The sequence below is a fragment of the Schistocerca serialis genome, chromosome 12, assembly GCF_023864345.2.
Source record: "Schistocerca serialis cubense isolate TAMUIC-IGC-003099 chromosome 12, iqSchSeri2.2, whole genome shotgun sequence".
Classification (NCBI taxonomy): Eukaryota; Metazoa; Arthropoda; class Insecta; order Orthoptera; family Acrididae; genus Schistocerca; species Schistocerca serialis.
The window spans coordinates 22,413,015-22,439,735 of NC_064649.1; the positions used below are offsets into that span (position 1 = coordinate 22,413,015).

At 39.1% G+C, this 26,721-nt stretch overlaps 1 long non-coding RNA gene across 1 annotated transcript in view; it reads right to left on the reverse strand.

The window, feature by feature from the left end:
- Nucleotides 1-6,763: 6,763 nt before the first annotated feature.
- Nucleotides 6,764-26,721, reverse strand: part of LOC126428055 (uncharacterized) — a 164,219-nt gene continuing 144,261 nt past the window's right edge. Inside the window, exons 3-4 of the long non-coding RNA XR_007576762.1 lie at nt 18,934-19,038; nt 6,764-8,772 (exon numbers count right to left, since the gene is read on the reverse strand). This is a non-coding gene — a long non-coding RNA (uncharacterized LOC126428055). The remainder of the gene's footprint in view (nt 8,773-18,933; nt 19,039-26,721) is intronic.

The window sequence follows — 26,721 nt, forward strand, 5'->3', positions numbered from 1 at the left end:
GCATCACAATGTGCCGTTCATGTAAACATTACATTGTTAAAAACGCAAGGCAAAATTGTCTTTGACTCTCCTGTGTAGATTGCACTAGTGACCTTGGCAGTCAACAACTATGGATCATCCTGTAAACACCTGTTTACAATGAGTATGCTGCTTACCATACTACATTATGTGATCAAAGGTATCCAGACACCTGGCTGAAAATGAATCAAAAGTTTGTGGCGCCCTCTGTTGGTAATGCTGGAATTCAGTATGGTGTTGGCCCACCCTTAGCCTTGATGACAGCTTTCACTCTTGCAGGCATATGAGGTGCGACAATAAAGTAATGAGACTGATTTTCCTTGCAAGATGTGGGAACCCTGCAGGCTTCCGTAGGCACAATATCTTTGACCTTTGTCTATAAGCTGCTTCTAGTCCAACCAGCACATCGATGCAACTGCTCAGTCGTGAGTTATGCTGTAATAAGTTAACAGGTGTTTGTCTCTCTCATCACGGAAATGGAACCGCATAATATTGCGCAACAGTCTGCCATTTATTTTTGCATTAAATTGGGTGAAAACGCGACGACAACGTACAGTAAGCTTCAGAAGGGTTTTGGAGAGGAGGTTATGTCAAGAGCTCAAGTTTTTCATTGGCATAAAATGTTTAGTGAAGGTAGAATGAATGTTGAAGATGAAGACTGCAGCAGACGACCATCAACCTCACGGACGGATGTCAACTTGGCCAGGGTGTGTGAACTCATATTATCTGAGTGAAGATTATCCGTGAAAACGATTGCAGAAGAATTGAACATCAATTGAGAAACAATTCATCTAACAATAACTTAAGATCTTGGGATGAGAAAGATTTGTGCAAAAATGGTCCCCAAAAATCTCACACAACAACAGCGAGAAACACGGAAAAATGCGGCAGCCGATCTGGTAGGGCAAACCGAAAGCAATCCAAAATTGTTGAGCCGTGTTATCACTGGTGATGAAGTTGGTTTTTTCAGTGCGATCCAGAGACAAAATGCAATGGTTCTCAAAGGGATCGCCCAAACAAAAAAAACTCACATGTCAAAGTCAAAAGTGAAATGCATGCTTGTGTGCTCCTTTGATTCCAAGGGAATTGTTCACAAAGAGTGGGTGCCTCCTGGACAGATAGTTAATCAATATTACTACAAAGAAATTTTAGAAAGACTGTAAAAGAGTTCTTCGTGTCCGAGCCAACATTGCTAATAATTGGATTCTGCATCACGGTAATGCGCTATCCCATACTGCTCTGTCAGTATAGCAATTTTTAACCTGAAAAACAAATTTCAGTACTGCCACAGTCACCTTATTCACCAGATCCCACTCTGTGAGACTTTTTTCTATTTCCAAGAGTCACGACGACGGTCAAGGGACACCATTCTCAAACAAAACAAGATGTCCAAAAAGCTGCGACGAGGGCCTTGGAGGATATTACAGAAGATGAGTTCCAGAGATGTTACCATCAACAGCAGAAGTGCTGGAAAAAGTGTGTGCACTCAGAAGGGAACTACTTTGAAGGAGACAACACTAAACTTAACGAAAACGGTAAGCAACCTTTTTTTTTTTTTTTTCCACATCAGTCTCATTACTTTGTTGTCGCACCTCGTATGTTGAATCAGGTGCTGGAAGGTATTTTTTGGGGAATGGCAACCCATTCTTCACAGAGTGTTGCACTGAGGAAAGGTGTCGGTGTTGGTCGGTGAGGCCTGGCACGAAGTCGGCGTTCTGAAACATTCCAAAGGTGTTCTATAGGATTCACGTCAGGATTCTGTGCAGATCAGCCCATTACAGGGATGTTATTGTCATGTAACTACTCTGCCACAGGCCGTGCATTATGAACAGGTGCTTGATCGTGTTGAAAGTTGCAATTGCCATCCCCGAATTGCTCAACACTGGGAAGCAAGAAGGTGCTTAAAACATCAATGTAGGCCTGTACTGTGACAGTGGCATGCAAAACAACAAGGGTGCAAGCCCCATCCATGAAAAAAACCACCACACCGTAACACCACCGCCTCCAAAGTTTACTGTTGGCACTACACATGCTGGCAGGTGACGTTCACCGGGCATTCGCCATACCCACATCCTGCCATCGGATCACCACATTGTGTACCATGATTTGTCACTCCATACAATGATTTTCCACTGTTCAACCGTACAATGTTTGCGCTCCTTACACCAAGCGAGGTATTGTTTGGCATTTACCACTGCTCGACCAGGAAATCCATGTTTTCTCACGTCCCGCTTAACTGTCATAGTACTTGCAGTGGATCCTAATGACTGACTGACTTAGTTAGTTCCTGTCGTTCCCTCTGGAACATAGGGCCTGACGAAATTCCTCCACCTGGTACAATTTCTAGCGAGTCTGTTCACTTCACGAGGTATTATCGTGAAAATATCCAAAATGGAGATGTTACTAACTGCAACAACTGACAGGGCATTACCCTATTGTCAGTACCAAGTAAGGTACTTTCGAGGATCATTTTAAACTGCATTAAGTGGATCCTGATGCAGTCTGGAATTCCTGTATGATGGTCTGGATAGACATCTGCCTATTAAACATTACAACACTATTCAACTGTCGGTGGTCCCCATCAGTAAACAGACGAGGTCAGCCTGTATGCTTTTTTGCTGTACATGTCGCTTCACGTTTCCACTTCACTATCTCATCAGAAACAGTGGACCTGGGGATTTTTAGGAGTGTCAAAATCTCGCATACGGACATACGACACAAGTGACACCCAATCGCCTGACCACGTTTGGAGTCCATGAGTTCCGCGGAGTGCCCCATTCTGCTCTCTTGCGATGTCTGATGACTACTGAGGTCACTGGGATGGAGTACCTGCACAATGCACCTAATATGAAAAACGTATGTTTTGGGGTGTCCAGTTACTTTTGATCACATACAGTATGCTCTCCTGTGCTAGTACACAGTGAAGGTACAAATGGTAACATAACTCATCCATTTTCTAGAGCAATATGGGTTCTTGTCAGGATGTGGTCCTTGTACAGGTCCTCTGCTATAGTCACATTACGTCTACATTCAACCACAATAAAACAAAACTAATGATGACAATTTTTAATTAAGGACTGCCTCTACTGAATACAACACGTGGTTTAAAAGTACATTACTGTAGAAGTACCCATATCATAAATAAGGAAATGTAAATTTACTACTCTGTTAACTTAAACACGCCAAATGTTTACTGCAATATGTACTCAATGCTACTTTTATTATTTTGTGAAATGAAGTGTGCAGTGATAGTTCAATCTGTAGAGTAGCCCAAGTGAGTGATAGACGATGACAATGAGGCACCATGTTGATTTACTTGTTTGTAAAGCTTAAGTGCCATATTTGACGGATGTTATATTTATACTCAGATGCTACAAAAATATGCATTTTAATTAATGTACTGATCTAAAGAACTCTTCAGAAGTGACTTTATCCTATAGTATGTTGTGCAACAAGCAACAGAAAATTTGAATTTGACCGATCAAACTTATCCGCTGACACCACATCTACCCATTAGTTTTTTTAAACAGGAAATGAATGATCATTTTAATGTTTTATATACATACAATCTCCTTGAGTACAACAGTGAAGATCCAATTTCAACTTTAAGTTACCATCTGTGACCAATATTAGTAAACCACTGCCTTCAGATTTATAAGATTTTAATACCAGAATGGAAAAAAGTTTCGAATTCTGCGATTTTTGTAAAAACCACTGATTTCTCATGACTCAAAAGTCGTGTCCCAAAGGACACACAGTGTGCACCAGAACTCAACTATCAAGCTAACAGATGTGGTAGTATGGACCAAAACATGTAAAAACAGTAGTAAACATGGGCTCTAAAATGTATGCATTATGAGCTATCAGCAATCGTTCACCTGCATTACTATGGATCACATCTCATCTACCGAACAAGTGCTCATATCACTTAAAATATGCACTTTAGAGTCCTTGTTTACTGGACTTAGTTTTTCTTGTTGTAAGTTTGTTGGAGGCATTCTGGTTCACCCTATTTGTTGTGTAGAACATGGCTTTTGAAACACCCTGTAGTTCATGCAAAATTTTCATATCCCTACTTACAGGAGTGTGTAATATAGAACACTTTTAATTTGCTTTTGACTTTAAAATTCTCCTCAGTTTCTCACTCCATGTCAACTGGTGACTTGAAAACCTTTACACAAGAGTACGCAACCCCATTCTTAACCCCAGGCAAGGAGGCATAGTCTACCAGGAAATTATTTTTCTTCCGTGTACTATACTTGTGTTACTGACACTTAGGCGAACTAATTTTTATTCCTGGCAACAAATACAACAAAGGAGTAGATGAACAGGGAAATGAAGGCAAGAATGTTGAGTCGGCTGATAATGTTGAGTTGTCTGAAGAGGCCTCCGCAGGATGGATAATTATTTACTTCACACAGCTTGTTTACACTGAATGAATACCTTCCTTACTTTGGCTGTGTTGCCTTGTATATGGTATTTCTGTAATCTTACAGGCAAAGAAAGTATGCAAATTACAGCAGGCCATTTCTATTTAAGTCAGCACAGTTCTCTGCCCTATATAATTTTAATCCAGACTGTAGCAGTTTTCCTCCCTGAGCCTGTCCAGTATTACACTCATTGGATGCAAGGAAAATCAGGTATCAAACTGCTGAGGGCATATGTTCAATAACGAGTTTAATAGTTTATCTACTCTATACACCTTATGGAACTATTCCCAATGTGTCATTGCTTATTTTGTATATTATTATTGCCTGCCGATATGCATAGCTCGTGGTCTTAAGGTAGCGTTCTCGCTTCCCGCGCACGGGGTCCCGGGTTCGATTCCCGGCGGGGCCAGGGATTTTCTCTGCCTCGTGATGACTGGGTGTTGTGTGTCTTTCATCATCATTTCATCCCCATCGACACGCAAGTCGCCGAAGTGGCGTCAACTTGAAAGACTTGCACCAGGCGAACGGTCTACCCGACGGGAGGCCCTAGCCACACGGCATTTCCATTGAGAGTCGTGTTCAGATAGTTAATTCATTTTTGACTATACCAAATAAAATAATGTAGTGTAGTTGCATCTAAGAACACAATGTACACTGCTGTTTTATTACACTTCTTGCTTTCGTGTTGACATTGTCCCTTTGATGTCAAAACCATAAATGTTTGAATAATGGTGATTTTGACTTGTGTGTACTGCTGTGATAGTATAGAAGAAAATGTAAGACTTTAACGAAAGCCCAAAAACCTACTCTGTAATAACATACATTGTTGTTTCTTACTGTTTTAAGCCAGACAGCTAATGTGCCACATTCACACTTTTGGCGTTCACTGGATTCCTTCAAGTTGTCCACTTGCATGGGTAGATTACATGCCCTGCCTATTTTGAAAAAATTGTGAGACAGAACTGCTGACAATTACTTACCATTAGCAGGCAGAAAAATCAGTACAGCCAACAGTCATTTATATAAGTACAAAAACTGCTCCATCTTTCAAAACTAATAGTTTCTTCTTGGGGGAGCAGAGAGGAGGAGGTCACATGGTTAAGAAGGAAGGGCAGTACCCTCAGACCCGACAGGATATGGGGAGACCAATCTAAAACCACATATTAGTCATTATTTACATCACTACACGGCTCAGGAGTTCATTTATGTACGCACTTCATTATAGACAGAATTATTGTTGGCTAATAATGAAGCTCAGAAATGTACTTGGGAATAAGGCTGCCTGGAACTGAAACGGCCACCAAGTATGTTTGATCCACTTGCAGCACTAATGTGAAAACTGAATAAATCTTTCCAGTGCCAGAACAAGTATCATGGTTGATTTTCAGCACTCTGTAAAATACTGAATTGCCAATTTTTCAAAACAAGTGAAACTTACATACATGGTTTTGGGATAAATGACATGATATAATTGACACACTTGTGATTTGAATCGTCGTGATACAATTACTATCAGGGGAAGACATGAAGCAGCATTAATAAAGGAACATCAAACCCTAACGTGCCTTCGTGTTTACCAACATTCAGTCATCACAATCAAGCAATGCAATGCCTGCCTGATGTAGACAGTAGGCTCCTCTTGTTCTGTTTCCAATAACTACACAATTCCTCAGTCTGAAGGACATTTCATGTGCTCGAAGCTTCACAAATAGTATGCTGCATTTATCTGATTGAGAATCACACCCTACACAAATGTATCCTTAGCATAGCGTCACCAACAGCTCCTTTTACTTACCACACAACATCTTCCGTATTGTGTTAGTGTGATCCATCTTCTGCTTCTAAGTAGTAACCAACCATATCAAAATGAAGGATATTCTTGGATAATTTTTTCAGGTTTATTTTCCCCTCTGTGTTCCTAGGAGAACTTAAGCTTTCAACAACTTCTTTGTCATCACCAGGTGCTGCCCATCATAACTCATACAGTAGCAGTCTCTTGTATTTAACAGTTACACATAAAACACCTCCACAGATTTAGTTAACAATCAGCTCCTGACAATGAGTATGGAGGAAGTTAGCAAAAACTCAAATTACTTGTGTGTCCTGACCTGGCAAGAGAACTGAGGGGACATTTTGCTACTTCATGTTATGGACTAAAATACTGCAAAAGTTTGTTTTATATACTGAGGTTACTTCCTAACTATCACATCACACTGACAAACATTGCCAGAGATGAAACAAGTGAGAAATGGTACATGTTCATGAAAACAGCTGCGCATATCAAACAGTATTTTATTTCATTGTACAGCTCCTTACATCATCATTGGGTAACACTGTGAGCATACATGGGGGATGTCTATTTCTAACAGTAATAGGCAACACAAATGTAAAAAGAGATCAATAAGTATATACAATCAATGATTTATTTGGTATGAAGGTAGTAACAAAATGATGAGAATGTTTGGCAGATAAATGTAAAATCAATCAATATACACATTTTACTTATGTTACATATACTGCAAGCCAGCAAATGAGTGCGATTTTCAAATAGTTATTATAATGAAATCAAACAATGGAAAATCCAGAATGGACCTCCTTGCAGTACCTTCTCTACATCTGCAAAACTTTCCTTTCACGCTATTATTGTAATGAAACTGACATATTAAAGCTCAAGAAATAGTACCATTTAAACAAAATACTAAATACAAACAACCTGTGAATTCTTTACCAGTAATGACTGACATCTGAATTACAAAAAAGTGTTACACAATGCTGCATGCAAATTCAGGATAGAAATTGATAAAGTAAGAAATATCAAAACACAATATTAAAGAAATGATACACTGGTGCACTTTACATAAAATGCACACAATTCCATCAAATGGATAGTTAGGTTATGTAATTTAGGTTTCACTCATTTCTTGAAACATATACTGTTGCAGCAACAAAAAGTGTATGCCAAAAATTAACAATTTAATACAGTTTTCGTCCTATCAAACTCACTTCAAATGTTAAGCAAGACACTTCTATAAATACATTGATCGACAATTAACTTGTCTGATGGGATGAAGAAATAATTATCAATTTACTCTTCACTGACTGATCTATTATGCCTGTTGTTGTTGTCATTGTCGTCCTTAATACTGTTCATTTCATTTAGCACTATACACATAATTTAATAATGTATTCCATTAACTGAGTGACACTATTACTACGGTCCTAAAAAGTACATGGCAACTGAGTGAACACACAGGTGAAGATTCATATTTTCTGTAGTGCCTGCAACATTTTCTATCACTTTTAAAACTGAAAAGCAGCTCCCAGTGGAATGCCATTTTTCCCCATAAAGCTGATGCCAAATATTAAACTGAAGAACTGTAGCTACGGATACTTTAGGGCTTTGGTCAGGATCCATCTGCCTGTCACTAATTTCCTCTCAATAAGGAAGCTGAAGTGCCATCTTTAGTGTCAAACATCCACTGCCTTGTGATAAGAAGTACACAGGCTGGGACGTGACCCAGTGACATCACGATGACAAGGATCAATCCGAGATGCCGAGAAGTCTGGAATGTCCAGTACACCTAGCAACAGAGTGTGACCTGGTGGTGACCGCATACTAACAGAAGAAATTCTGATAGACTCAGCAATGCTCATCCGCAGAAGGCTGTTTTCATTATTGTACCAGCCCCACTGTTGCACCCAGCAGCGTAACACGGAATGGAAGAAACGGCTTTTCTGGTGTCCATCAGCACAGGTCCTTTGATGGCACTTGAAGCTGTGAAGTGATGCTGAGGGTACCGTCTCTATCCACACTGTTCCCACTGCACAGCTATATCATCAGGCCAGAACTGGTGTCTAGCACTTCAGGGTGGCCTCGCAGTACAGTGTAAAATGTTCTCCATCAGCCACGCCACATATTTTGGTGGTGATATTCTCGTGGAAGTGGGGCAGCGCGCAGCTCCTGTATTTCATATTCCAGGTATCATCCATCACGTAAGAGATTTGGCAAGAATCTTCTATCTAGTCACTTCAGTTTTCTTGGACAAAGTTTCTGCTACTGTCTGTGACACTTCTGTAATAGTGTCCAGTTTCACTTTCATGTGAACTCACTCACAGATTCTTCACACACATACTATTTTCATTAGCACCAGTAGTAGAACACGCTGAAGACACTCAAAAGGGAACTTGATGGTAGAGATCACTGTTCAAATTGGCTGATGTGACAGATGAATACAACAGTGCTCAGCTTCCTAGTTACCATTCCACTGGCTTCATCTCTCGAAAATATGTCTTTAGGTATGACGGGGAAATTAACTGCACAGGGCTGTTAACAACAACAACAGTTCCAGAAATTAATTTTACTCATTTGTTGAAACACATACAGTTCCAGCAACAAATGTGTGTGTCAAAAGTTGACGGTTTAATACAGGCTTCTTCTTCATTCAAACTTATTTCAAATGTTAAGCAAGGCAATACTATACATACATTGATTCAGCATTACTTTCTTTAAATGGGAAAAAGATGCAACATACAGACAATAAAATGAGAATGTCAATTTTTACTTAGAAACTACTTAAACAGAAAAACACACACACACACACACACACACACACACACACACACACACACACACACACACACACAGAGAGAGAGAGAGAGAGAGAGAGAGAGAGAGAGAGAGAGAGAACAAAAAATGAATAGCATTTATCTTATGTGGTTACATAATAATCACTGTAGTACAAATGCATATATAGATTGCACTGAATTTTGAGAAGTATCATTGATTGTTACTACTATTTTTAACAGTAAATACATAAACATGAGATTTTCAAAAGTTGTCATATTTGTCACTCCATATACGCTATTAACTGATTGTACCATACTGGAAACAAAAATCAACTTCCATAACTCCAGAAATAATATCAGCAATTCAAATACACAAACTGAACAAAGAGTTCAACAATCTAATGATGTTACAGAAAGTCTGCCATAAAATGAAAATCCCAAAAGCACTGTGTATGTAAAATGAACATGATATTATTACAAGTTATGTAACAAAGGTAAATTACATATTTACATTGAAAAGTAATGCCATTTTACTGTATTCTTTTGATGCAAAAGAATGTATCTTTTGATTTATACCATTTTATGCATATAATGTAACCAAGTAAAACTGGACCTAAGATAGGTACCAGTTACAGCCCGTAGTGCCAGTAAGTCACCTTTACATTTTAATAGTGTCTGTAAGAGGAGAATATCACCTGCAGAAGTCAGTGAACAGAAAAAAAGCGGAGAGCGTTTTTAAACATTAATTGTATTATTGTTTACCTTATTTGTAATTTTAGATAAATTTTTCAGAAACAGTACAAAAATTATTTTGGACATTGTCAACAACTGTGCACTGCTCACTTTGTTGACATCAATTTAATTTCATGCTTAACAACGTACATTTACACAACACAGTGTATAAACAGGTTATCATACACAAAGAATAAACCACTTATGATACCAGAAGAAATTTAACATAAAAGAATGATGATTATGTCCAGACAGGCTACTTTGAAATAGTTATAATTTTTACATGTAATGCAACTAGATTTGGATAATGATGGCTACTATATTTAGGATATAAATCATCACAGGTTATTTATAGTTCATGACAAATTATCAATTTTTAAGTATATGTAAGAAATTTCAGCTAAGTATTTCAGTTGAGACATTATCTGAGCAGTGTTCAAACGCTGGTGATGACAAGTTGACTTACAGTTGAGCAGTCTAAATAAATCTACACACAGTCTCCTGCAGGCCACTCATTTTGAACTATTGTTTGGACAACAGTTTACTCATCTCTAGCAGCCTCCCTTTTTCCAAATGATCTCGCCAACAACAATGTAGTTTGTGCAATTACATAGTACCATGGCAAATATCAATTTTCTGGCATACAGAGAACATCAGAACTTTCTTACAAGAGCAGCATTCATTATCTTGGAACAAAAGGCAGACTAAACTAATAGTTACCAGGAGTTAAAAAAATATAAACAAATAAAAGAAAATAATACCAAATTTATTATTATTATTTTAATTATTAATTAAAATTAAACAATTTATTATTATTATTATATTATAAATTTCCCAATGAGATAAAAGGCAAGTAAAAACCAAATATTTCGGAAGTCGCCTAAAAATTATCCCCTAAATAGTGCACACTACGAAGCCAAGGATTAATGTAAATAACACATGGCAAAAATTTAACATTAACGATAAAAATGTCATAGTTTAATGAATATTAGTGTAAAATAATATGACCAGGGTCTGTGAGGGATACATCATCTTTCAGTTTCACTCATCTCAGCAGCTCTTTCACTATGCTGAGGTGCTGTCTAGCCTTTTTCAGACACATCTACAGAACACTACTAAGAATTCAAGAAGATAGCAGTAGTTTCATCAAACATGTGATGACAGCAGAAAATGAGTGATTTTAATGTGAGCAGTGATGAGTTACATGATACATCTTAACCAAACAGATGTATCTTTCTTAAATTAATTATACTCTTGTTTGCAATTATGTATAAAGATAGCAGTACACAACATATCAAAATTAACAGCACAACATGTTAATCTACACCTACATGAAACAGTGTTGCTGTAAGCCTGAATTAGTTGAATTTTTATAAACTTTCTCCTCTTTTAATTAAGATGAGATGTCCGATATAATATTGTCAGGATCTATGAATAAACCATTAACTAATGTTTTCTGAATAGTACTGCCATGATAACAATTTAAACTTTAAAGACAAAATTATAAATAACACTAAACAATGTAACATAGTATACACAGCTAAAACCACCAGCCTAGGTCTTGAAAAATCAGGAATATACGAGACTGCTTATGACAACTGCCCCTATTTCTATCATGGTCTGACTGGCAGAAACTTTTGTATAAGACACTGTGAGCCCGTGAATGCTTTAACACTAAAAATTCAATCAAATGTGCAATTGTCATTCTCAAGGATAAAATATTAGACATAATTTATGCAACTAAAAATACAAGAAAATGGACCACCTACAGGAAATATACAGTTACACCTTCACTTCACCTCAACAAATTCTGAAAGGGGAACTGAAGCTAATTAACAAACATAGGTTGTGTACTTTACTTGAATGGTCTTAATCTAACACACTTTCTCACTATGCCACATTAGTTTTAGACCATTGTCTTTAACTTTAGTTCAAAATAAATTTACACAAAAATCATGAGCCTGTATGGTAGGTAACTTACTGGAACAGGGTATTTTCCCTGATAGACTGAAATATGCTATTGTTATACCTTTGCATAAAAAGGGGGATAGATCTGATGTCAACAATTACCGTCCAATCTCCCTTCTAACAGCTTTATCCAAAATTTTTGAGAAAGTAATGTATTCAAGAGTAGCTTCACATATCTGTAAAAATGAAGTACTAACAAAATGTCAGTTTGGTTTCCAGAAAGGTTTTTCAACAGAAAATGCCATATATGCTTTCACCAGTCAAATTTTGAATGATCTGAATAACCGAACACCTCCCATTGGGATTTTTTGTGATCTCTCAAAGGCTTTTGATTGTGTAAATCATGAAATTCTGCTAGACAAGCTCAAGTATTGTGGCATGAGTGGGACAGTGCACAAATGGTTTAATTCGTACCTAACTGGAAGAGTACAGAAAGTTGAAATAAGTAGTTCTCGTAACATGCAAAGATCAGCACATTCCTCAAACTGGGGAACTATCAAGAATGGGGTTCCACAAGGGTCAGTCTTGGGTCCTTTGTTGTTCTTATTATATATTAATGACTTGCCATTCTATATTCATGAAGAGGCAAAGTTAGTTCTCTTTGCTGATGATACAAGTATAGTAATCACACCTGAGAAACAAGAATTAACTGATGAAATTGTCAATACTGTCTTTCAGAAAATTACTAAGTGGTTCCTTGTAAACGGACTCTCACTGAATTTTGATAAGACACAGTACATACAGTTCCGTACAGTGAATGGTATGACGCCATTAATAAATATAGACCTTAATCAGAAGCATATAGCTAAGGTAGAATATTCCAAATTTTTAGGTATGTCCATTGATGAGAGATTAAATTGGAAGAAACACATTGATGATCTGCTGAAACGTTTGAGTTCAGCTACTTATGCAATAAGGGTCATTGCAAATTTTGGTGATAAACATCTTAGTAAATTAGCTTACTACGCCTATTTTCACTCATTGCTTTCATATGGCATCATATTTTGGGGGAATTCATCACTGAGGAATAAAGTATTTATTGCACAAAAGCGTGTAATCAGAATAATATCTGGAGTCCACCCAAGATCATCCTGCAGACATTTATTTAAGGATCTAGGGATATTCACAGTAGCTTCTCAGTATATATACTCTCTTATGAAATTTGTTATTAACAACCAAACCCAATTCAAAAGTAATAGCAGTGTGCATAACTACAATACTAGGAGAAAGGACGATCTTCACTATTCAAGATTAAATCTAACTTTGGCACAGAAAGGGGTGAATTATACTGGCACTAAAGTCTTTGGTCACTTACCAAATAGTATCAAAAGTCTGACAGATAACCAACAAGTATTTAAGAAGAAATTAAAAGAATTTCTGAATGACAACTCCTTCTACACCATAGAGGAATTTTTAGATACAAATTAAGAAAAAAAATATTTTAAAAAAATAAAAAAAATAAAAAATAAAAATAAAAAAACACAAAAAAATAAAGTTGTTATATTAACTTAAGTATGTTGTTAAATTAACCTAATTATGTCATGTATTGGAAAATTTGACTCGTTCCACATCATTACGAAATATCGTATTCATGATCCATGGAACTAGTAGTAATCTAATCTAATCTAATCTAATTGCCATTGGCCTAGGTTAGTAGTTAACTGAGGTCTTAGTGAATCTGTGTAGCACTCATTGTTTTGGGCCTGCTGTCTAGAGATTAGTCCTAATTTGATTTCTTTGCTTTATACTTGCATGATTACATTCTATTTATGGATTATATACATGGTAACTGAGGCTGAAGTTCTAAGTTGCACAAAGTCTAGGTTTAGAGTGCCCCTATAATGATTTTGATGATTAGAAGTCATATCCAACTATATTGAACCCAATTGGTTCACTGTTAAGATTACTGTTACCTACATTTACCATTTTAAATGAAATCTCATACTACACCATACTCATAATTAATACAAGTTGTGATTTATAATATTATATCCCCATAAGAAAAGCATTTCGGGTGCTGTTGATTTATATTATTGTTATAAACTGACTAACGAACAACAGGTTTCATATTATACTTTATCATTTCAAGAATTTTATTATGTTTCCCTGCCATATTGTGGTTTTATAGTCTAACACTTGTTAAACATACATGTAAGACTCTTTATCCACATTTGAACAGATGTTTTACTATGATTAGGTGAAATGTCATTTTAGACTTCTATCATGACTACAACAATGTTATGGGTGTCATTTGTTAACAATACTTTTGTCTACTAGCAACCTTGACCGGAGCATAGATCCTATATTCTTTTTCTGTATATTTTTGTAGGTTTCTATAATCTTTGACATAACTGTCATTGATAGTTAGTTTGTGATACATACCTCTGTAACTCTGAACTTATTAGTCATTAACAGCTACGAGCTATCTAGGACACACTATTGTATTTTTATGGTTTATCACACAAATCAAACACAACATGCTCCTCAACTGTCTGTCTTTATTGTAATAGAAAAACACCTGCATTACTTAATATCCCAACAGCTAGCATAGAAGAAAACGAGTAGATACCAGAAGCAACACACATGCCATTGCCTCTTACAGTAGCCCGATTACAAATGTTTTTAATTTTTCTTAGAACATGCTATTAGGTTGGTGCACAAGTTCATAATGTTTTTGTTTTGTGTGTGGGTATTCCAGTTGCTATGGGCTTATTTATAGATTACCTTTTTTATTTGTAGTTCAGTGTTACTATTTGAGTTTACGTGTTGTCATTTTATCATTTGAAGATAGTGAGTGGAGCTGCGGACGCTAGAAAATTCACTATCAAGAGGATAAACCTGAACATTTCTGAGATATTCTTCAATTCAAGCTCAACAGAGGGCTGACAGCTGTGCATGGGGATAATGCCATTGGATAGAGCATGGCAAGAAAATTATTTTCTTGTTTTGAGGATGATTGTTTTGGCATTAGTGACACTCCATGTCCAGGAAGACCTACATGGTTTGGTGAAGATTGTTTAAACACATTAATCCACAAAGAACTATATCAGTGTACTCAAGAAGCGGCGGGTGTGCTGAACTGTGATCATTCTACCATCACGCGACACGTGCATGCAATGGGGAAAATTCAAAAATTCGATGTATGTGTACCGCATGCTCTAAGCCGAGATCACAAAAGTCAGTGGGTGACCATATGTGTATCTCTACTTGTTTGTCATCAATTGGCTGATTAACAACACCAACCATTTCTATCCCGCATTGTTACTGGTGACGAGAAAAAAATATAGTGTCTCTAGGAAAAAGGAAAGATCGTTGAGCCCACAAAAAGCAACTCCTCGTAGAAATACCTGCGAACATCCACAAAAAGTAAGATTACGCACCTGGTGAAATAATGACAGAGTCATGTAGTTCGAATTGCTGGCCAGGCAGCCAGTGACAGCAGACTAGAGAGCACGATGGGCCCAGTTCTGGACACAGTTTCTGTCTACACCTGATGTAACCGGTAACCAGTGAAGTCTGAGTCACGACACTGAGCTGAGTGCAGCATCCTTCTGTCCACGCCCACTAATTTGTCCGGCTTTGATTCTCCATTCTGTGCAGGACTGGGTGCTGGGAGCCGCACTGGATACTTCCAGGATTATTAAGTATCTGTCACATTGTGAGTTTATGCTTAGTATTTCTCACACTACAATATGCCCATCTCTATTGCCTGCACTTGGTAGCTTACTGAAACATTTGTTTGCACGTAATCATCTGAATTAAGGTTATGTTTCTTCAGCTTATTTATATATCTGATCAGTCGAACATTTGTCTGTATGTGTAACTGTGCCTGTATTGGGGAATTCCACATACCACTGAGAGCTTCATTGTAGTGTATGTGTGTTGGCTTATGCAGTGTCCAAGATTAAATTCTGTAGTTAACCTTAATGTTACATTTTCCCATTGATATGGCTGTAGGCTTTCCTGAGTTGTAGTATTCTGGGAAAGTGTTTTGGCAATAAGCTGTGGCAAAAATTTGCAGGTTAAATAGTGATTTTAAGTGCTTTGAAGAATTTTGCATTTAATATTTTATTTTACATTTAGTTTCCTTTAACAGAAATTTCCTGCATTTAATATATGTGTTAAAATTGTGTAGTAGATCTCCACATGTAAATACCACAGAAGGAAGTATTGCTTGTAATCTAATTAGTAAATACAGTCTCGTAGAGGTAAGCTTGTCATTTTACTTACATAACTGCTTGGTTCATACAAGGTTCCTTGCTGCATGGTGTGGCTAAATTACTGCCAGATCTTATTATCTGGGCATTTATTAAGTTTTCCTGTATCAAATTTTATTCAGCTGAATCGTTTAAGAGACATTATATTCACCACTAATACGCATTCTCTATATTTTGTAAATTTGGTTAAAGATAAATTTTTGAAATTTGGAGATACATTAAGAGGCCCTATGCTGACCATTTCTCGAGTAGGTGGCCATTAATATTTGCTTAACTTGTTTGTTTGGCCTCTGTTTCACCTAGTCTTCTGAGTTTCGCAGCCGGTTTTTCAGCATCTTGTAGCTGCACAGATCCATTGGGGTTTATTGGCTGCCTTTGAGAGGAGTCCACGACTGCCTTAGCGTGCTGATTCATGCTGCCTGTCAATAAATTTTAAATTAAGTAGTGGCTATCTTACTTTATGTCTCGATTTATGGAATCTTATTTAAAGTGGTACATCTCCTTCGAAATATGCTTGTATTGCCCACTATGAATTTTGGTTAGCTACGTTTTTTTTTTTTTTTTTTTTTTTTTCTGAACTTGCTCAAGCACCACATACTGTCTCAATTATTATGTTACGAGAATATTTTCAGATCATTTAACAATAATTAATGGTTTCAGCCTAAACTGGGATTGTGCTTGCCTCATGTGTGGACAACCTTAATCCATTTTGCTGTTTTGGTAATTAATAAAATTTTCAGTAGATTTTACGCTGATTTTAGCAGTGTCTGCTCTCTTGTGTGTTACGGGCCTGTGTCATTAAATAATAATAATTCGTTTCCTGGAAATCCTTTGAAGGACTTAAGTGACTTTTTCTTCAATTGTCTTAAAGATGTCTTTGCTGCTGCCCTTTAAAAAGATTCTGTTTTACAAGACAAGAAGTTTTATTAAAACAAAAATGAATATTTTTTTTAGTGGTTTATATTATTCTGGCACTGAGTTTTGTGGCCTGTTGAGGTAAAATCATTTGTTGAAGTTGCTGTATGCAACTAAATAGCTTTACCCAGTCGTTCATAATTTGTATTTATTTATTCACACTATTATCCGGTGGTTAAATAAATTTAACCATTCAAATGACAAATGACTGCTATTCTGGGGTTCACCCTTCCATGTTTTCTTTGTCCTACCCCATACTATATTTAAGGATTTCAATACTTCTTTCAAATCACTAGTAAACTGTGAAGATAACTAAATACATCTATATATAAGCTGTCTCTCTGCACGAATGGCCACCAATGAAGTGGGGCCGTGAGGCAGATGTACCACCCAATAGATCAGAATACCACCAAACGTGGCGTGCTCGACTTCAGTGACCACTCCACAGCACGTCACATCCCTGCACTCTTCCACAGGCAGCACTGCGACATCTTCCCCTACCCTGCACTCTCTCTCTCTCTCTCACTGCACTCTCTCTCTCTCTCTCTCTCTCTCTCTCTCTCTCTCTCTCTCTCTCTCTCTCTCTCTCTCCCCCACCCCTTCCACATGCCTCTTCCACCCACTGCACCCAATACTGCTGCTCGTCGCAGTATGGCCTTTATGCCCGTGTGATATGAGGGGTTGTCCAAAAGAAACCGAACAAATTTTTTGGTGGGCAGACCTTCTGTAGTACCGCATTTTGCCACTAGGAGCACATAGAGCAAACATTTCAGAGTCAGTAAGCTCAGTGTTGTCACTGAAAAAGGTCATCACTAGCTTTGGTAGAGTTTATAGTGACAATTGCTTTTTGGTGAAGAGTATGTGGTGGTGAAATTCTACTTTTTGCTCAGAAAAAGTGGAACAGAAATTCTTGAAATGTTAAAAATGGCACACAAGGATGATGCTATGGGAAAAACTCAAGAGTGGTTCGAGTGGTTTCCCCATTTCACAAATGATGAAATGACAGCTGCTGACGAAACTCGTTCTGTTTGTTCTTCCATGGCCCAAACAAATGAAAATGTTGAAAACACTGGTGCAGTCATCAACGAAAATCGACGACAGACCACTGGAGAAATTGAGGAGGCATCAGGAGTCAGTTGGAGCTCAGGGCAGTGAATTATGGTGCAAGATTTGGGAATGAGAAGGGCTGCTGCCAAACTTGTGCACGACTGAAAAAAAAAAAAAAAAAAAAAAAATATTCACGTGGAAGCATCCTGTGCATTGAAAGTAGAGTCCCAAAATCATCCAAAGTTTGTTTCAAAAATTATCACAGGTGACGAAACTTGGTACTATGCTTATGATACTAAATCAATGCCACAATCAAGTCGTGGAAGACTTCAAGTTTGCCTCAGCTCAACAAAGGAGGTCAGGTAAAATCAAACATTAAACACTGCTAATTTGTTTTTTGGGTGTGAGAGGAGTCGTCCACTCAGAGTTTATCCTGTAGTGACACACAGTTAATCAGGCTTTCTACTTGGACATTTTGAAACAATTGCACAACAGTGTGCAGTGGAAGAGGCTCGATTTTGCATTTGCGAGACTGATTTTTCCACCAAGACAATGCCCCTGCTCAGACACACAACTCTGTCTGTGTGACAGTTTTCGACCAAAAATAGTACAATCCCTGTTCCTCACACCCGCACTTTCCCTTTCCCACTTTCTTTTGTTTCCTAGAATGGAAAGACAAATGAAAGGAAAGTGTTTTAATGATGTTGCTGAGGTGAAATAAAAAGGAACAGAGGTGCTGTCAGGGAACACAAAAAAGAATTTTGAAAAAATGAATGTAAGAGCAGACAAGTGTATTAGTGCAAGTGAAGAGTACTTTGAAGAGGATTGAATGTTTACACTTATAATATGAATAAATGAGTTAAACAAAAGTAAGTTTGGTTTCTTTGGTTATCCCCTCATGTGTGTGTGAGAGTTGTGCGTGTAATGTATGTAAGTTGTTTTTCATGGTTATCTGTAAATGTATGACACAAAAATAGGCAGGATAATAACTTGCAACGGTACAGAATATAAAAAATCTTGGCAAAGTTGGCCTGCCTTACCACAATGTCAAGGAACACCAATTTGTGTGAGCATACAAATGCTTTACGATACACAGAAGAATCTGACAACACTGTATTCATTCCAATGGCAGCAGCATAAATCTCCTGGAACACACAGAAACACACATATAAACAAAAAGACTTAAACATATGCTAAGTGAAAAGGTTTCATCAGTCATAGCTGATTCTAATAATTTTGTAGACCTGTTTTAATGCCACAGATTTTTGATAACGCACTTAACATAACTCACTAATAGCATTTTTCATGTTTGCCACAATTGCTAAAATGCTTTTCTTCACCAAATTCATGTTTCATATACCAATTATTTAGACACTATCTCTAAACATGCAGAAGTTGCGCAAAGTACACAGGTCGCCAGTTCTCTGAAGTGTCCTCCACCAATACACTGAGGGACTGTGGATCAAGTTCAAGTAGTTGTTCTTCGGCCTCAAGAAGACATGCACTCAGCAAAAAAAATCCAAAGGTAAAACTTCATCTAAATATAGAAACAGTATCTACTAACTTTTTCAACAAAATTACCTTTGTTGCCCCCACAGAAATAGGGAAACTGACTGGACAAACATTGATTCTAAATCAATCATGTTCAATGAATGCTAACTTATATAGTTTGGATTAACAAATGAAGTTTAAATGTGCAACCACAGCTGAACTTTTTACAACATAATGAATATCAATGGACAAAAAATAATTGACAGCATCAGGAGAAAGCAAGCAGCACACAATAAGAACAAGTCCTTCAAGAATAATAATTGAAGATACATAGAATGACTATAGAACACAGAATATCTTTCAGAAGTGTGTGTGTATCTAGTGATTATCAAATAAAACTTAAAGCTGTCAGCAAACATTTGAAGTTTGAGATTCAATGTTTGTTGAGAATGTGAAGCATGTCAAGTGGAAGTCGTAAAATACTGTGCTGCTCACATCAACAGCAATTACTCAGATATCTCTCTCTCTCTCTCTCTCTCTCTCTCTCTCTCTCTCTCTCTCTCTCTCTCTCTCTCTCTCTCTCCCCCCCCCCCCCCCCCTGCCCCCCTTCCCCTACACCCCCAATAGAAGTATTCTCTCACACAACATAGGTTTTCATGACAGTCTCTGTTTACTTCAGCCAAAATGTCCAGACTGATAGACTACGGTTGATATACAGAACTATTTGCTGAGATTTCATCTCTGACTGCAGAAGACATCTTCCGAGGTTGATGTTTTACCTCCAAAGATGTCTCCCAGAGTTCGTCAGTCAGAGACAAAACATCAGGAAATAGTTTTATATATTTACCACGGCATCTCAGCCTTGAAGTTTTGTCATTCCATGCTCCAAAGCTAGGTGAATCTATGAAGTGGGCTGGGGATTCTAGGTGAGAAAATTCAATCTGAGCTTGAAGAAGATCTGTCTGCAGCATAAATTATTACTGGGGTATGAAGAAAGGCTGCCACCTTGACACTTGGGTTCCAGATGCACATGTAGTGGCTGTTACATAGGGAGCTGGACATCCCTGGTCCCGTGTTGCAGCCATCATTAACTCGGGGGGCAAAGATACCTCGCCAGCTGCTGTTAGCCGAGCCAGGTGGACCTAAATTTTTCTCAGGATCTATTCATCTTGTATCACTCCCTTTCATCATGCTTTGTGACAGCCAGAAGTTTTTGAAAGATATCAGGTTTCAAAAACAGAAACGGAAGTCATATCATTTGAAGGTTTGGTCCCTGTAAGAGAGAACACCATTATACGAGTTCAAAATAGTGAATGAAGAAATGTGCATCATTTTGAGCACAACCTAGGGCAGCTATGGCCATGTTATCTTATTCTTGAGCTAAAAATACTTCGGCTTTCTAAGTAATACTATATTTTTTCAATGTTTACTGCTGAAATAAAAAACTGTGAACTAACTTTTCAATACACAAAAAGAAAACTTTAAAGGTTCTGTTCTCAACTTATAACAAGTAGCTCAAAAAAATATTTCAAAGTGTACAGAAATTATACTGTATATGTGACCACTAAGATGTGTTATTCTTTGAGCAAGTCAATGTTAACGCAAATATAGATGAAGTCACTTATGAGGGAGATAACTAGACATCAGGTACACAGATGGAGAGATTTTTCTCAGTTATCTTTCATAATAATGGAATTCATGTCTCCACTTCACATGGGTGGAAGATATTCCATTGTGCCTAAGACTAAGATGGCGTGAAGTAATCTAGCCTAATAAACGTTACGAACTCTTTCATACCATTCGGTATCAATATTTTCATTAGTAAGCTTGTATACTATTTTTGATGAAAACATCATGTTTCATACACACCTTTTATATTTTATGTGGTTAGGTAATTTCTGAACTTTTAGTAAGAAATAATGTAAATTTATTACACAAGTTAAGGGCGGAGTGGTAAGTTGATCTGCAGACTCAAGCATTCTGGTTGCTACCCCTTTTCTACACAGCATGGCTTCGCAGTCTCCAGATACGATAGGTGGAGAGAATGTACTTTACAGCCTGTCACATAAAAGATTATGTGCAACATCAAACAACTTATGTTGAAAGAAGCAAGAGTAAAAATTCCACTAAAAATGTCCTGGAGATGATTAAAACAGCATCTGACATTACCAACTGCACAATAAAGAGAACGCACGAAGAGGAACTGTAGCTGCAGGAAAGATGTGGACTAGCTGCCAGGAGACTAAAATATAGACTCCATGTGGCACATACACATCGCTCAAGAAACAAATTCCATCAGAGAAAAATGGGCCATTTGAAGCAGATATTTCATCATTAACCAATTAGAAACTGCGAGAGGCACTGACAGTTCTAAACGTGTAAAGTAACAAATGGTTATGCACAAGCCTAATTTATCAAGACCATCTAATTCTGAAACTGTGCGCTCTTGCAGTCAGAACATCAACACTGGAAGTGATCAAACATATGCTAGAATTAGCAGTTTAGTAGAAAGCTAAGGCATATGAAAGAAATGCATAAAGACAGAAAGTTAGTGATTCATACAGTGGTGCACAAACATCGTGAACAGAGGCTGCAAATGTATTTCAGATTCTGTATCTCACATAGTCTTTATTTGAATGGCCTTAGAAAAAGTCTATAACACAAAAACTAGTTGAAATAATCATATGCAATTATTTCATTATGAATGTAAGGGAAGCAACAAAAACTAGAAATACTTACAACATATTCCAGCAACAGCTAATAGTCAAAGAAGACATTTTTAGGCAACAGAACAGAAAGAGCTACAGATTAAATGTCGTAACTTGTGATAATAATTTACCTCACGTGAAATATAACATTGCGGAACCTATCAGAAATAAATAAATAACCTGCATTGCTTAAAAAATATTTCATTAAAATATAAGAAGTATTTTAAATAAAAAAGAATAACTGCTGCTTTCTCTTCAAGAAACAGCTGACACAAATGAAACTATTGCTGATATGCTTTGTTTAACTATACATCACCTGGAATCATCCGAAATTAATCAGACACATTTAAATTGTTATAGAATTGGTTATTACTATTGCAACCAACTTAAGACGAGATGGGGTAGTTTATGAGCACCTGTGAGAAATGTTAAAAAGTTCTTTTGTCAGCTGGAGTCAGTTCTTATGAGACATCATATAAATAAAAGTAACATTATAGTATGTTGTGATTTTAACTTTAATTTTATTTCAAACAGGGGTGGCTCCTGTATATAGGTTTGCACTACCCGCAAGGAATAATTTTGTTCAACTGTGTTTGCTTCTGAGCATTCTATACTACTGGAGAAGTAGCACGCCGTTTATCTCTTTGGAAATGCCTAGGCTCCAAACACCGAACGCAGCTGAGTTAGACAGAATGTGCTGACAGTGACAGCGAGTTGCACTGTGGCTGCAAATGCAGACTTGGGTGTCTCCCCCCCCCCCCCCCCCCCCCCCCCCCCTCCCTCCCTGTTCCTAGAGAGAGAGAGAGAGTTGCATTGAACAGTATAGACAAAGAGGAGACGAGGTGCTGGACGGGTGCATTTTTAAGCTGTCTTATTGTGATACCATCTAGGCCTGGTGCTACGTTTTTACCTCTCTTGTTTGCTGTGTCTATCTCTAAGTCACAGACCGGGTGGGTTAGGTCAGTTTGGTCCTTAGTGAGGGCTATTGGGGCTTAGGATAGTTGCTCTGCTGTGTCATTTATGTTTTCGGCATGGTGGTCATCGAACAGGGGGTCTTTGGGGAAGGAGTGTACTAGCACTGGGGAGTCGGGAAATATTTCAGCTTTCCCTGGATTGTCTGCTACGATGTCTTCTAGGACAAGGGCAGTGCTTGAGGGGGCATTGCTTAGACCTGCAATATTCTCAAATGTTTGCCAAATTTTTTTTGGTTCCTTTGGATTTAGGGAGCTGCACTTTTCTGTCCATTTTTCAGCTAGCCAGTGTTGTAGAGCAGATCTAACCTGCTGGCTTAGTCTGTTCCATTCCCTTTTTAGGATGGGCCGAGAGTTTGTTTAAACCGTCTGTATACGTGTCTTTTATCCCCTGAAGATGTGGAGAATGTGGGAGGGGATTTTATCAGCTCCTTCCTTGATGGTGATGAGGGGAATGCTGCCACTGTGCGCTTTATTAAAGACCTCTATGATTTTGGTGTTATGGTTGTTGAGGTTGGGTATATCTGATATTGGGGTTTGTGGCAGTTCGGTTTTGAGAATTTCCACAAATTTTTTCCAATTTCCCTTGTTTTCCGCTCTTATGATTTTTGTCTCTGGGCGCGGTTAGGTGGTGCTGAAAGCTGTTGTACTGATCAGTAGGGGAAGGTGGTCGCTGCCCACGCTGTCGCCTATGGTGCAGTCCGAGCAGGGGGTAGTTAACGTCACTGAGCACAGAATGCGGTCCGGGACTGAGAAGCCTCGAGAGTTTATCAAGGTTGGTGAGGAATTATTGAGGCATACTACAGGGTGGCCATCCAATAAGTTTAGTAGTGAGACGCCCCTGGTGTTCGCGGCAGAGTATCCGAATGCAGTGTGGCGAGTGTTGAAGTCCCCCATTAAAATAAATCCTCCTTTGGAGACTAGGAAGGCAATCAGGACTGCAGGGAAGGGGTCTTGGGGGTAGATGTAGACCGTCACGATGTGTAAGCGATCCAGAGAGGGGCTTTTTTGCTCTCAGGATAATGAGCTCAAGATTGGCTAAGTGAGACGGTGGGTCAATTCTGACAGCGGGGAAGTCAGCACTGTGGAAGACTGCCACCCCTCCTCTATTTGCTCGGGTTTGCGGAGTTCTGTGTAGTGTCATGTTGGCGAGATGGAGAGGGTTAGGGCCGGCACAGACTTCGGCGACTCCTATTAGGCCGATGTTATTTGAGTTAACCATTCGCTCTATTAGGGGCTGTTTTCCATTCACATTAAGGAAGGCAATGTTAGTTTTATTGTCAACTGGCCGAGGTTCCATCTTCCCAGTATTGCTGTGCGGTTGGCTGATGAGAAGTTTGTGGGGATAGGGTTGGGGGCGTCGGCATCACGGTTGGCAGTCAAGAAAAAAGTATGGTTGCCTGCATCGGGAGGGGGGGGGGGGGGGGGGGGAGGCTAAATTCTGTATCAATTGCAAACCGCCTGTGTGGACATGTGGACCATGGGAAAGGATTGTTACTTCACAGTTGAGGAATGATTTTGCTCCCTCCTTCATCGCTTTCCCTATTTGGTCGTACCTGTCAGGCATGACGTTCATTAAGACCATTGCAGTTGCTCTGATGTAGTCCTCTACCATTACAAATTGTTGAGTGGGGGCAATGTTGTCACCGAGCTGAACTGAAGAGACTGTGCATCATACCTCTTGGATTCTTCCTGGTGCAAGAGGGGCCTTGAGGAATTTGGGGCAGTGTTTAGCCAGTGATGGATGGTTCCCTCCACAGTTAGCACATTTTGCCTCTTTGCTTGGGCAATCTTTTATCAGATGGTGCCCAGCACACTTTGAGCATTTGAGCTCGTCTTTGCAATCTTCGATTGTGTGCTCATAACTGAAGCACTTGAGGCAGGTTTTGGGGAGCGAGGACTGGGTGCGGGATGGTTCGACCCAGTGGAATTTACTAAAGAGGCGGAAGGCGTATTTTAGAAGTCTGTCTTGGGAGTCTTTGTCAGAGGAGAATATTCTGACGAGGTCGGTCAGCTTGCTGGTTTTCTGCGACCTGACTCTGATTACGTTATGAAACACGTGACCTTGTTCAGTTACGCCCTCTTTGATGTCCTCAATTGTTGTTCCATCTCCACTTTTGTGATTACCACTGAGTACGACGTGAGGCGTGGGAGTTGTGCTGGGTTTGGTCTCGTTTGCTCTGCAAGAGGCCCTGGGGTGGCAGTTAGGGGAATTTGGTCAGTACGAGTCGTCTTAGTTCCGGGTCACGAGTTTCGATTACAGCGACTCCATCCCGTCTAATGTACAAGTTGGAGATCGCAGTGTAGGTAAACTGTTTTAGTTCGGTATGGAGGGATTTCTGGGTGACTCCTGCTGTTAGGTTACGCAGCTCCAGTTTGTATGGGGCGGCATTGGGTGGCTGGTTGTGACTGAAGGTGGTGGTTGGGTTTGTTGGGCGACTTGCCCTGTGGGGGGTTCGAGATTGGGTGACAGGGGGACAAGGTGGAGAGGATGCGATTTGGGGGTAGGATGGTTGTTGATGGGAGGGGTTGGCAGTGCCAGCGTGCAGGGAGCGTGGCTGGCAACTGGTGGGGTCATCGGCTGGAGGAAGAGCAGGTTGGGGTTCGTTATAGCAGGTAGTGAGGTTCTTCTGTGGGTCTGGATCGATCCTGTGGGGTTGGGTGGTTGGTTGGGTTTGTGGCTGGGGCTGAGTGTGTCGGAGTTTCTTCGAGGGGGGGAGGGGGGGGCTTGGAGTTTTTGCGCGGTTTCCTTTGCATGGTGACTGAGTAAGCCTACTCCCGGAAATTGGTCCTTACCTATACTGAGCCTTGGCCTCAGCAAACGCGGGCTGGTCTCTCCGCAGAAAGGGCCCTGGCTTGCAGAATCCCTATCTAACCAGCCCTAGATCCGGCTTTCCAGAATCGCTGTGCCCTATCCTCTACAGTCGGACCTAAGTACCACTGGGTGGATAGTAACACATTAGTCACATGACAATAGTGCTATGGACACGACACTTGCACTCCCTGCGTCAGTAAACTGACGCAGTGTGGTGTAGGTGGCGGCGATTGCGGTGGTGCGGACATTCCCGAGCTGTAGTGGCAGCGTGCGATCTCTAGCGGTGGCCCAGGAACTACCAGAGCGACGGCACCGGCACCAGCAGTGCGGTGTGCACCACCACCACCACCACCACCACCACCACCACCACCACCACCACGAGTCTGTCTATGCAGTTAGACTTAGATTCCGATTTTGATTCGGAACTCAGGAGTGTTAGTTTATTGTACAGTGCATACAAGAACAGAGAAAGATCTCTATGGAAAAGCAAGTACATTCAAAAGCGAAGAACACATAGCGAATACGTGTTTTCTACGGAAGTTCCTGATCACGTATTCAGGGAAAGCTTCCGACTGAACAGACGGCAGTTTGAAGAGGTTCATACATTGATAGAGCAACACATATGAGGAAAACCAAGTCACATGCAGGAGCCCATACCTACAGAAGAAAAATTAGCTGTATGTTTAAGGTCTACAATTGAAATAAAGTATTTTCTTCTCTCAATATTTATTAAAATTCAGAGAAACAATTTCCATTTGTAAATTTGTTAAAATAATGAACATAACACTGTTTGTAGTAAATGTGGTGCTGAAGGTTCAAACTCCGTACCAGGAGAGTCAGATA